The following is a 13886-nucleotide window of genomic DNA, read 5'->3' as shown; positions in this document are numbered from 1 at the left end:
TCCCTACGCAAGAAATCTACCACCCAGGGATCCTTAAAGGATATAATGATGCAGTCCCCCTCTAGGTCCTTGGTACAGTGGCCCACCCATTCAACTCTTCTCACAAACAATATTTCAGTCGAGGAGGAGGGGGGAAGAGGACGTTTTTTATTTAGCCAGAACACAACTTTTTTTCTGAGGTCCCCATGTGATTCATTCGAACCCTCCTTAAGTGGGGCAACACCTGTTAGAACTATCGTGTATGGGGTGGCTTCTGAAGGTAGGTCTGTACAGGGGGGTGCCCGTTTATTTGCTTTCACAATGGGAATAGGGGGGTTGATGGATCTGCTCCCCTTTGCTCCATTACTTATTTTGGGCTGTGATGATGTACTCGGAACACCACTCACATTATCTTGTACCCGAGTAGCCACAGGAGATGTAGGGATGTTCGGCTGGCATTGTTGGTTAAGTTTAAAAGAAGCATTCTTTGGCACCTGTAGCGAAGAGGCTGGTACAGGCGTACAATCATTATTCCCAGAGCTCCCCCCTGCCACTGAGCCCTTGTTTTTGTTAAGATCAGGCTTAGTGGATACTGGTCTAGCAGATGCTGAGGATGGAAGTTTACCTATGATTACATTTCTCTGACCTTTGGAATTACTCGAAGAACTAGGATTCCCCAAGGCATTTTGAGGGTTAACTATCTTTTTAAAAAAACATGTATTGGTGTTTACAAGAGTCTCAAGTGCGTCCAATTTTAAGGTCATCAAACGTGTTCTTTCAAGTACAGGAAGTAAAAGACTTTTAAACAAAGCTGCCATTTTGGCCAGCAGGCTATCATCACTATTATAACAGGTAGGACATGGGTCCGAAGACCCAAAGGGGATATGGGGGGGCACATGGGATCATTTAAAACCAAGACAGGGTGTGAGGTGGGGATGACTTCGGGGATTATGATGGTGGGCTGAGCTGGGGCATTGGGTCTTTGGATCTTAGTTACACCCCCCCCTCTGGTGGCCCTTGCATCTTTTCCTTTTGCGGGGTACATTTCTCAGAGAGTCCTCATCCATGGTTGAGTCCGACTGAGATTGACTGGCCAGGAGCACACTACCCTCATCCCCACTATCTTGTGTGTCGTCAGGGTTTGAATCGCTCTCTGAAGGAGTCAAAGATAGACCTTCCCCCTCCACCTCGCGGTGCACATCCACCGCGGCTTCGACCAAGTGGTTGCTCGTACTCGAGGCCAATGCATCAGGGCTGGATATTGTGGCCAATTTTCCTAAAGAAGAGCGTTTCCCGCTAACCAGATCTAACGAAAGTCGTTTTTCGACCATGGCTATCTCTTTTTCAAGTATACCTGTAGCCCTGGTGATAAAGGCGTCTAAGGGGCCAGAGACTACCCCCTTGGTAGTCTGCAGCTGTACAGTGCATTCCTTTCCAGAACGTAAAGGCATGGTTACAACAACAGGGTGAAGTTGACACAACGATATGACCAAAAAATATATAAAAGAACAGGGGGTGTGGCCCAACCCAACTGCGACCGACCACGGACAGCCACAGACGGTCCCGCCCTTGTCCCGGGCTTCTCCCGGGACGCTCCCGCTCGCTCCGCGCAGCGGAAGCAAGCGCAACCAAAATAAGGGATATGTGACACACAGGGGGCGGGGTTGGCAGGGAGAGCGGGCCAGATGGTGCTAATTGGCCAGGCAGGGACTCCTGGGAAATGAAGTCCCTGCAGAAAACACTCGCAGCCCTGCAACAATGCCCCAGCACTCCTCACATGTCGCTGCCCCTACACAAGGCCCCCACCAACTGTTCGTACGATGCGGGACCTGCGAAGCGGGTCCGGCGAGCAGTGTTCAGCAACTAGCAGCAACCCAGCACGGGATTCCAGGGAGTGAAGGTCCGTGAATCAGAAAGTCCTTCCAGCAAAGGGTCCCACCGATGTAAGTGCAGGAGAGATCTTTAGTAACAGCCTGTGCACAGGGGGGCGGGGTTGTCAGGGAGAGCGGGCCAGGTGGTGCTAATTGGCCAGGCAGGGACTCCTGGGAAATGGAGTCCCTGCAGAAAACTCTCGCAGCCCTGCAACAATGCCCCAGCACTCCTCACACGTCACTGCCCCTACACAAGGCCCCCACCAACTGTTCGTACGAAGCGGGACCCGTGAAGCGGGTCCGGCGAGCAGTGTTCAGCAACTAGCAGCAACCCAGCACGGGATTCCAGGGAGTGAAGGTCCGTGAATCAGAAAGTCCTTCCAGCAAAGGGTCCCACCGATGTAAGTGCAGGGGAGATCTTTAGTAACAGCCTGTGCACAGGGGGGCGGGGTTGTCAGGGAGAGCGGGCCAGGTGGTGCTAATTGGCCAGGCAGGGACTCCTGGGAAATGGAGTCCCTGCAGAAAACGCTCGCAGCCCTGCAACAATGCCCCAGCACTCCTCACACGTCGCTGCCCCTACACAAGGCCCTCACCCAACTGTTCGTACGATGCGGGACCCGCGAAGCGGGTCCAGCGAGCAGTGTTCAGCAACTAGCAGCAACCCAGCACGGGATTCCAGGGAGTGAAGGTCCGTGAATCAGAAAGTCCTTCCAGCAAAGGGTCCCACTGATGTAAGTGCAGGGGAGATCTTTAGTAACAGCCTGTGCACAGGGAGCGGGGTTGTCAGGGAGAGCGGGCCAGGTGGTGCTAATTGGCCAGGCAGGGACTCCTGGGAAATGGAGTCCCTGCAGAAAACGCTCGCAGCCCTGCAACAATGCCCCAGCACTCCTCACATGTCGCTGCCCCTACACAAGGCCTTCACCCAACTGTTCGTACGATGCGGGACCCGCGAAGCGGGTCCAGCGAGCAGTGTTCAGCAACTAGCAGCAACCCAGCACGGGATTCCAGGGAGTGAAGGTCCGTGAATCAGAAAGTCCTTCCAGCAAAGGGTCCCACCGATGTAAGTGCAGGGGAGATCTTTAGTAACAGCCTGTGCACAGGGAGCGGGGTTGTCAGGGAGAGCGGGCCAGGTGGTGCTAATTGGCCAGGCAGGGACTCCTGGGAAATGGAGTCCCTGCAGAAAACGCTCGCAGCCCTGCAACAATGCCCCAGCACTCCTCACACGTCGCTGCCCCTACACAAGGCCCCCACCAACTGTTCGTACGATGCGGGACCCGCGAAGCGGGTCCGGCGAGCAGTGTTCAGCAACTAGCAGCAACCCAGCACGGGATTCCAGGGAGTGAAGGTCCGTGAATCAGAAAGTCCTTCCAGCAAAGCCCACTTTGCTTTCCCTATGTGTTGTGCTCCATTGTTGTTGGCATTTTCGGTGTGTATGTGTGTGTGTGAGTCAGTCTGTGATATGTATGTGTGACTGTGCAGGCTGTGTGTCCATTTGGATGTTGCTTCCTTGCGTGTGTTCATTTGTTGCTTATCCTCATTGCTTTTTCCCTGAGTGTGGTGTAGTGTGTGTTTCCCTGGCCCTGTGCTACTGTGCTGTGTGTTGTGTGTTCCTGTGCAGCCACTCCTGCATTGTGTGTCTCCATGATTGTTGGTTGTGTGGTGCAGGGTATGTATTACCCTGGCTTGCTGTTGTGCATGGGGTGCACAGGGGGTCACATGGCATGTGCCTTCATGGGGTGTGCTAGTGTGTGGGTGTGGACCTGTGGTCTTTGTGCCCTGCCCATGCCTGGCACTGGCCCTGCCTTCTGCATTGCGCATGTATTTCCTTGTGTTCATCGCTACGTTGACGTGACCCGGACATGGTTGCATGGTGGCGGTAGCTGTGTGTCCAGGATGCAGCGGGGTGAATTTGTGGCAGGTGGGTGATGTGTGGGTGCCCTTGGGGATGTGTCCCTATCCCCCCTAGGGTGTCTGATGTGGATTTGGACCCTGTGTCAGTCTGTGGGTTATTTATTGTGTGTTGTGTTATTGCGTACCTGCGGCGGCGTCCACGGCGATCCATGAGTTCCTGGTGATGTAGCAGGTACAGCACCGGAAAGACGTGTAGAGCTGGGTCCATTGCGGTCGTGTCTCGGTGGTGTTGACTGGTACTCTGGTTTCGCGCTCCGCTGCCGAGTTTCCGCCGTCTCTGGTTGGGCAGTGTCTCCACTGCGGTGCATCTGCTTGCTTGAGCCATCCTAATCTGTGGACCGGGGCGGACGTCATTCCGTACGGCAGAGGGTCTCCATGGCTCCCACCAGCGCACTTTGATGGGGGTGCGCGTCGCACCGCGGCGGTCAGGAATTGGCCTATGTTTGACCATACTAATATGGCGGACGTGACATCCGCTGCTAGCGGGCGGAAAATGTCATTTTTCCGCAATGCCAGCGCAGCAGTGGTCCCACCGCCCTACATCCTAATGGACCCCTTGGTAGCTCGTTTCAGGCTCACAGGTTACAGTGCAGCGTAGCAAACATATCTGGCAACTATGATAAAACCATATACATTTTTTTGGGGGGAGCAGTATACCATGCCTGAACAAGATACCACTGCATACGTCCTGTTAGATATCAGAGACATCTCAGCAAATAGGTTGTGGAAAGGACCACTTCTGACAATGTTATTCCTGATTCTTGCCAGAAATAACCAGCTATACATCTATACAATACAGGAATGGCATAATAGTAACAGTGTTACCAGCAGACACCTTTCAACAATATTTACGAGTTAAATTCTTGGTCAACACCTGGTGAGAACAAAATCCTTACATTGTATGACATCAGTCTCATATAGTATTTTAAATCAACAAATCAACTGTGAAACATTTAGTAGATGGACATTTTTTTGTCTAGAATTGTTTTTCTTAACATCATTCTTAGAATTATTTTGTGCACTTGGTGACCAGCACTTTACCCCTCTATTCCATGCTCTACACAGGCGGCTCATATCGTTTAAAGAGCCCAGATCCTCCCCATGAATGTGGGTGCTGCAACTTTTGATGAAGCATTCAGGGCCTTACTTATGGGTCAGGTTGCAGTACGTGTCTACTGAGGCCATGAAATTGCAGTCCCTACTTCACTAACAAGGAATCGTAATGGGAACACCAAGCCTTCTGTTGGGGGAAATGCAATCTGTTTTAGCAAATTTTCTTTGTAGATTCATCCTAATGTTTATGACTCCGCTTCCTGTTTCGAATGAGAGATGCACTAACTGTGCACTAGCTCCTGGATAATTGATACATAGAAAATTCCTCTAGGATGTTCTCTCATTGCTCCTGCATCTATAATATGATACTGGTTCATGGATCAATGCTGTTTTTAATTTTTATGGTGGTCTGCAGGCCATTGCAACATTTCATCATACTTTCTGTGCCTCTCCCTGGGTTTGCAGTTCAATTACCGGTATTCTATAACTACACATTTAATGGACAATCAGGAATATTTTAATTGTGTGCGAAAGTCCCTTTACAAATAAGTGACCTTCAATACTTGGAAGTAGAGGTGGAAAATCTCTACTGTTACATTCATTCAATATTTCAGAACAAGCCTCCAAAGCGGTGAGTAGGCTGATATGCATAGATGATTTTGCCAGTGTGCACCACTTTCTGTGCTCCAAATATTCTGTATCATTAGTTCCCGATAAAGATGGAGTCAAGCCCCTGTATCCCAGGTTCAGACCATTGATTCTGAATGGTAATCACATCTACAGTTTATTTACAGAAATGTGTGATATCAAATTACAATTATCTATTTATATTTAATTATGTAGGATCATACCATCTATTTATTTTTGTACCTATGAACCCACAATTGGTCCTAATGAAGGTTTTGATACCTTATCACCCAATGCCAGACAGCATGTCTCTACTACCCATGCTTACACTGTGTATACAGTATGTCATACACAGCTTGGTGACATATGTATCGATACATGTTTACTAATTGCAATTTGCTAGTGTTTTTATGCTGCAAAGCAATCCTAATTTTAGATGTAAGTGCTGCTTAAACCACTTTTATTTATAAACCCCTTCTCGCCATTGTTAAAAATTGTATGCATATGGAACACTTCTTTATTGGTTCTTTTTTTTAGCAGCATCCTAACATGAGAAATATTACTATTAGAAAATAATGAATTAACAAAATCAGTTTTGCTAGGTGTTTTTCATGACACTACATAGATACACGTATGGTGCATCTCATTTAAAAAAAGAGTGCAGGTGCTATGGGGCATCTTATTTACAAAAAGTGCAGGTGCAGAAGAGGGAATTTGAATGCTTTTCCTGTTTTACCCACTTCCACAGACCTATGCCTGATTTATTATGGCACAAGATATTTATATTACATCACCAACTAGATGGCTCTTACGAGTCCGATTTTATACTGATGTATGGGATTTCTTTGAGGAGGAAATTGTGGGATAAAATATTTCATCTGTCTCTGGCCCTATTAATCGTAGGTGAAGTGGATAGGAGGTTGTTGTGGATGCACGGGCATCTGTGGTGGCCATATTTGAATGCATTTTCTAATTTTTTAAGAAACCTCAGTGAAAGAGAGCTGCCATTGATGCATTCACAGGGAAGAGAAAGAAGAGAGGGAAGGATAAGCCATGTTGGACATTCAGGTATATCCTGAACAAATGCATTTGTAAGTCTCCCTGGAAGGATAGCAAACTAGAGGTGAGTTTTATATTATTCAGAAGAAGTTGATTCAAGAGATTTGATCGACTTATTACAAAACCTGTGTATTGGGGAGCGATATTTCTGGAAATCGGTAAAATCTGATGCTCAGAGTTCGGAATTCGCTTGGTGAGTAAATTGCACATATTAGAATTTTCCTCCTCTGAAATTGGATGTATTCTGCTGTCATGTAGTTCCTACTAATCCGTAGGATCTGCGCATTGTTTGGATACCATAAACTAAGGGCTTGGTGCCTAGACTGGTTCCGGACCACTCTGCAGGATATGTTGGCTTATAGACCTGCTAGATCACAGTGCCACTGTAAGCCCCACTAACCTACCAGGTAGCGAACAGTTTCTGGCAACCACTGAATATGACAACCCTGATTCCTCAGGGATCATGGAAACAGCACAGAACCTTTCGCACAGTCACTAATACTCACTTTATCGCAGAGAAGTGTACAGAAAATACACAGTGGGACGCTTTTAATAATATTTATTGAACCAACGTTATTCTTGCATAAAATACATGTGCTGCAATGATTAGGAGACAGAAACAAATAAAGGAGATTACAAACACCAAACGAGTAATAGAATAATTTCTACCATGGTTCTGAAGCAATGAATATATGCAGGCATATATATGTAAAATTGTAATCTAACGTACAACTACGATGCAAACCCTACTCTAAGTGTACCTAGAGTGTAAGTAGGTGTGAAGCCAAGAATCCCTCCTAGGGATGATCCAACCCCATCACCTGATGGGAGAAAGTGAAGGATCCCATCTTTTTCTCGAGTTGGACACCCCTCACTGAATGTCAGACCGATGTCTGGTGATTTCTCAGCATGCCGGGACCTTTGATTGTCAGCAGAAGTGCCTCCTCTACCAATCTTTCCGGATGCCTAATATTTATAATAATAGCAGTCTTTGCGATATGCTCACCAGATTAATGATGATATTGGTATGTGGATAGTGCTTTCGCCGCGTGGATGAAGATAAGATGACTTTCTATCCAGCACATAGAGATTCCTAGTACATGATGTGCAGGGTATCGTGATAATGTTCTGTATAGCTGGAAGTATAAACAAAGTAGTATCAGAGAAACTCATCCAACAATGTCCTGCCTGCAAATGTGTGCAAAAGGTCACAGCTGAAACGAATGTCTAGGACAATGTAAGGAATAAGATGCCATGCTACAGGGGCCTAACTCGTGAATATAACACTGCATCAAAATATGCATGTATGTTTCTCAAACAATCATTTCAGCAGATTTGAGCTGTTTAAATTACCTGAGACGAAACACAAGCATTGAAGTAATCAAATTAAAACTTGCAATTCAGCACAAATTCCTGTTTGCAGAAGGAGCTGGTAAAGACGGCATTGATATTTGACAAGAGAGAGGGATATTTGGGGAGAGGAGTTGGTCTAACGGCTAGGGTGGTCGACCTCAAATCTGGGGAACTGGGTTCGAGTTTCGGCAAGGACGGTGAACATCCTGTGATTCTGGGCAAATCATTTAATCTCCCCGTGCCTATCAAAAATGAATGTGTGTCCTCATGTAACATAACTGGTGCTATGTAAAGCGCTCTGATACCCGATTCGGTTCAAGTGCATGCTATATAAAACCCTTCAAAAGAGAAAGGAAAACGATGCAAAAGAAAATAGAAAAAAACAATCAGAGGCAGTAACTCTGTGTAAATGGGTGTCATTTAATGAAAATAAATCCAACTACTGTAAATTAAAATTAGTTTATTTTAAATAGTTACATATAATAAATATTATCTTGGGTCCCTTCTTGGCTGTGTTAACTTTAGAAGTGGAGTTTGTGAATAGGAATAGGCTTACTTTATCATGGGTGAGTAGACATTCTGGGCTATCCCCACCCTAACCCCCATTTTAGCCCATCTTCAATGTACTAGTGGTTTGCCATGTGTGGAGCTGGGCTTACTCTAGTTCTAAGCTGGAGTATGTTTGCTATCAATCAATCAATCAATCGGGGTCTTATAAAGTGTGGCTACTCATCCATGAGGGTCTCAAGGCGCTGGGTTGAGAGGTGGCTGCTGATCCCTCTGGGGGTAGGATCATTATAAAGCCAGGCCTTGAGGTCCTTCTTGATTTGGTTCAGTGATGCAGATTGCCTGTGGTGGAGGGGCAGGATGTTCCAGGTCATGGGGGCTAGGTAGGAGAAGGATTTTCTTCCGGTTTTGGTCTTGTGGATCCTGGGGACTGAGGCAAGTGCGCGCTGGGTTGAACAGAGTTGTCTGGAGAGCACGTGGAATGTGAGGTGGTGGTTCAGGTATGCTGGTCCTTCGTTACGGAGAGCTTTGTAGGCATATGGAAGGAGCTTGTAGGTGATTCTGTTGTTGACTTGGAGCCAGTGGAGTTGTTGGAGGTGTTGCATGAAGTGGCTTCCATGATGTGGCTCCAGCGGGGGATGTAGAGGACCAGTCTGGAGGTGGTGTTTTGAAAGTTCAGTAGTTTTTTTTGCTGTTTCTGAGTGACACCAGCATGTGTTGTCATAGTAAAGTCTGCTGATGATGAGTGTGTGAGTGATCGTCTTTCTGGAGTCTATGGGGATGCATCTGAATGTCTTTCGAAGCAGGTGGACCGTGAGGAAGCAGGCTGAGGAGACTACATTGATTTGGCTGTTTATTGTGAGCGATGAGTCCAGTATGATGCCGATGTTGCATGCTACAGTTTTTGATCTATTACTTGTTTGGCAGTAGTAACTTATATTCATAAATTTGGTTCCAGCCCCTTTTTTAGTGGAATACAATTATGTGAATAGCTAAAAGTTTTAAAATACCTAAAACGTGTAAGAGCAAATTATATGTGTGAATAACTCACAAATGAAAATTACTTGTGTGAATAGCCTCAACAGTGTCTACGTGTTTCCTAGTTAAGACTCTGAGTTGAAACATTCAATGAAGGGCTGCATGATGTGTGCTGCTTTTAAATGATCATAAGTGAATGTTTCTTTTTATGCACCTTATAAAAAGGATATTTAGAAAAAAGAAAAGTAAACCAGTACTGTGTGCCAAGATTTAAAGATTAATACGCTGCCTCACATTTGAGCAACTGCAGCCTTCGGACAAAGCTTTACAGAACACAATGACAAAATCCTTAAAGGTCAACTGACTACACCTCTTACATAGCTTTCACATGTCACAACAAGAAAGATCAATACCTTATGGAATTAAAAATTGATGAAAGGGAAAGATGGGTCACTAACAACAGACTGGAATCACCTCAAATGCTGTACTCTCTATCTTCTGGTTTTAAAGACCTCCGTGCAGGCGGCAACCAGCCTGCACTTTTAAAGGGGATTAGAGGTTTGCTTTCAGATGGTTGCAGTAAGTGACTTCACCCACCTTCAAGGGTATGTCTGGGGTTCCATAGGTGCCCTGTTTCCCCCTCTAGAGGGCTGCTATCAGGGACACACAGACAGTGTGCCACCTTTCAGGTGGTGCACTGTCAGTGTGCCACCTGATAGAACCTCTTTCCCTCCCCTCTGGAGGGCTGCTATCAGAGGGTGCACAGATAGTGTGCCACCTTGTAGGTGGTGCACTGTCAGTGCGCCACCTGGCAGCTTCTTTGACTCTGCACCCTTGTCTGTAATATGGCACAGGCGCAGAGGCAAAGGGATTCCCTCATTCCATGGGGCATTCCCCCATGCAAATGAGGGAACTCCCAGTGAGAAAGCGGTGGAGCTTTATGTGTGCCAGCACTTTCAGTATTACAGAAGGGGTGCACAAGCATCTGCAGCTCCTTCTGTAGTACCAAAGTGCCCCAGGGACATGCAAAGTGTATGCAAACGCCCATTGCGCCCCCGGGGCACTTTGTGTAATACAGCCCATGGTGCTTGTTGAAAATTTCAAGGAAGCTTAAAAGATAACATATTGAGAATTCTACATTTCTTTCTTTAAAATTTCACTTGATAGATATTCATTCCTTCCCCTTACCATGAAGTAAACTTATTTTCTGAATGATGACATTTGCTGTAATTTTTGCGAAACTTGACGGTGAACCACCAGCAATATTTTTGTGCCAGTATTTCATATGTTTTACTTCACTCAATATAATTAGATTTTAGGAAAATTAAAATATAAGAGCAAAAAAAACTAATGAGATTTTAGGAAAATTAAAATATGATAACAAAGAAACTGTACATGAGATTGGTTGTCCAAACAGAAGTCACTCTCTTTCTACAGTCCTCACACCACCTCTGTACTTCAAAAAAATTTTCTTCATTTTTAAACAGACAAATAGAGCGCAGACAGAGTAGCATTGGAGAGGCTGGGTAGTTACAACAGAAGAAAAGGTTGTATTGCTGAGCTGTGTATCTATATGTAAGCAAATGACTGGGTGCAAGAGGAAGACAAGGGGAGGATGAAAGGCAAATGAGGGTCTAGAGAGTTGGTAACAGGGAAAGGTGGATGGCAGATTAAGGTGGCTCTGTCTCCCTAATTCAGAAAAAAAACAGTTGGTTAACATGACAAATGCACTCTGAAATGTATTACACAAAAATGGTATCAAGTACAATAATTCTAAATTGATGTAAACTACAGGGATGCAAAAATATTACAAAAACAGTTATTTCAATGATATGTGCAAGTCAAATGACTGATATAATTAAGCGCAAAAAAACTGTGATAAATACATAGAAATGTGATTATATCTGGTAAAAGAATTTATTACGTAAACAATTTGTAGGATGAGGACAATTAATTGAAATTAGATAACTGTCTGTCACTGTCATGAGAGGCTTGCGCAAGATAATTCAGTGAGAAGTGGGATACTGTCTCTTGAATGAGGTAATGGTGGGACATTGTCTTATGTATACATGTTACAACCCTGAATGTCGTCGATCTTATGCATTATTCATTCTCGCTTGTGAGCACCAAGATGATATTTATGAGTGACGTAGCTGATGTACAAAACAGGTTTTTCCACATTTCAAACAACATTAGTTTAATATGACATATAATGGCTACAGTTTTTGGCTACATCCAGGAACATATAGCAATCCTAAACTCATACTTTTAAAGTCACTCCTGTGGGTGGTGTAAAATCACACTACAGTTGGCATGTGATATCTATCTTGAATTGCACTGGTGCACTTTCTGCAACATATTACTGCAGCGATAAATATGCCATTTGGAATTATTCATTGATTATCATGTTTTTGTTAGGGAACATGCATTGGAAGAAATCTCCATGTGCTGGGTGTTAAAATAGATCAATGAATCAAGTACCTGAGAGACAGCAAAACATGTAGGATAACCATGCAGGAAGTCCAATGTTCCCACAATCTTATTTCAGGAATAGCATTCTTGGAAATGTGCTGCCTATCGTATTGGTACCCAATTAATGCTTTCCCTGCAGTTGGTATTGACAGTCATATATACAGCACAAAGCCTAGTGTCATTTGATAGTAAGATTCATCCAGCATCATAGAACTTGTCATCACCAGCTCGCCCTGTTCATCTCATCTCCCTTTACCCTATGGGACTGGGATGTTAGAAAATAATTGTTCCAGGGCTAAGCATCTCCCAGGCTCACAGTACCACATGAGTTGCTTGATGGTGACCCTATGATACATGTATTCCTGACCGCATTACACATTTGCAAACAGATGAAGCCTGGGATAATCAAATACAGAGCTTAGATGTTCCATGTCAAGCATATGAATTGTATCCTGTCTTTGTTTAATCATTAGTATTTTTAAGATATTTAGGGGGATATTCTCAAGAACGTGTGATAACTACCGCAAAAGTAGCTTAATGCAACTCTTCGCATCGCAGTCTATTGTGGGAAAATAACACTGTGTCAACATGGTATTCTCCACACGGCGGCACCATGCGATAGACCCACCACAACGCATCAAATAAACACCTTAAAACCAACGCAATGCCGCAAAAATGCGGAACACAAACTCGAAAAAAGCGGCGATGATGCAAATTGCGATACAAAAATCAGCAAAAACCAGCCACAGGCCTGCAATCCCCATGCAACATGCGGGAAAATGCACAACAAAAGTTGGAAACAAAAACACATACAAAAGCCAAACAGCAGCGAAGCACAATGGAGTCAGCCGGAGCAAGTGCTGAGGACAACCAGAACCCCACAAGCCCCCCGGAGGACCAGCCTGGGACCTCGGGGTCAGGGAAGGGCAAGGATAAGAAGAAGAGTAGGAAGAAAAGGTTCAGTCCGCAGGAAAACAGGATCCTGATAACGGAGGTGATAGAACACCATCAACTACTGTTCATCACCTCCACTGTGTCACTGGGAACTAAAAATAGAATATGGCAGACGATCGTGGACAATGTGAATGCACTCCAAGTGCTGAAGAGGACAATGGAAGAGGTCAAGAGGCGCTGGAATGATGTCAAGCGCAAAACCAAGCAGAAACTCGCAAATAACCGGAAGGCAGCAATGCAGACTGGAGGTGGGAGCCCAGCGCTACAGGAGGAACTGGACGAGATGGAGGAAATGGTGTCCACAGTCATCAGTGGGTAGACGGTGGCAGGAGTTCGGGGATCGGACACTGCTCAACATGACCGGACACAACAGCAACAGGGTGAGCACCGAGCAGGGTCTGGGGATGGAGAAGATGGGCACAATGGCACACATGCACAAGTAAGCATAGCACGTCTGTGGACAAACCATGCCCCAGACCCCCAACTCCCACCAAGAGACCAAGAGACCAATGCCCCCAAGTATGCAATATCACACCACTGTATAAGCACAGAAGTCAGAGGCACACCGCATGTAAGGGATAAGGGGCAGCCAAATCATAGCTGCAGGGGCGACTCCCCCAAAATGCGGCTTACACACATCACATGGTGGGGTTTGCATGGCCCGGTACTGCGCCAGCTACGACACTCCATTGAATGTGCATCAAACATTCATGTGTCATGTCTATGATGTTGCAAGTGTGGAGGTATGGATGAATGTAGGGTCAGTGATTTCCCCTTACGTCCATGCTGCTCATATTGTGGGACTTGGGTCACAGGGTGACATATTGCCGATTAAGTTCCAGTTGGCGCCGATACAAGAACGGAGACATGCATTAGTCATTTCATTGTCCAGCCCAGATTGGAAGCACGCCCTGATCCCCAGGGTCATTGTTCACACCCTTATGCTGGACTGGCTAACGCCAGGCCAGCCCACTTTGCTTATGTTCACAGGGGGGACGGCAAAGCTACATGTCCCGGTAGGGATCTGCTGCTCACAGGTCTAGTTGTCAGCATGCCACAGCCACTCCCTCACGGCTGGTTCACATCCACACTACACCCATTCAGCACCGGCATCACAGGACA

Source organism: Triturus cristatus, chromosome 2_2 (genome assembly GCF_964204655.1).
Source record: "Triturus cristatus chromosome 2_2, aTriCri1.1, whole genome shotgun sequence".
Classification (NCBI taxonomy): Eukaryota; Metazoa; Chordata; class Amphibia; order Caudata; family Salamandridae; genus Triturus; species Triturus cristatus.
The sequence above is the reverse complement of the archived record's forward strand: the minus strand, read 5'-3'. Positions refer to the sequence as shown.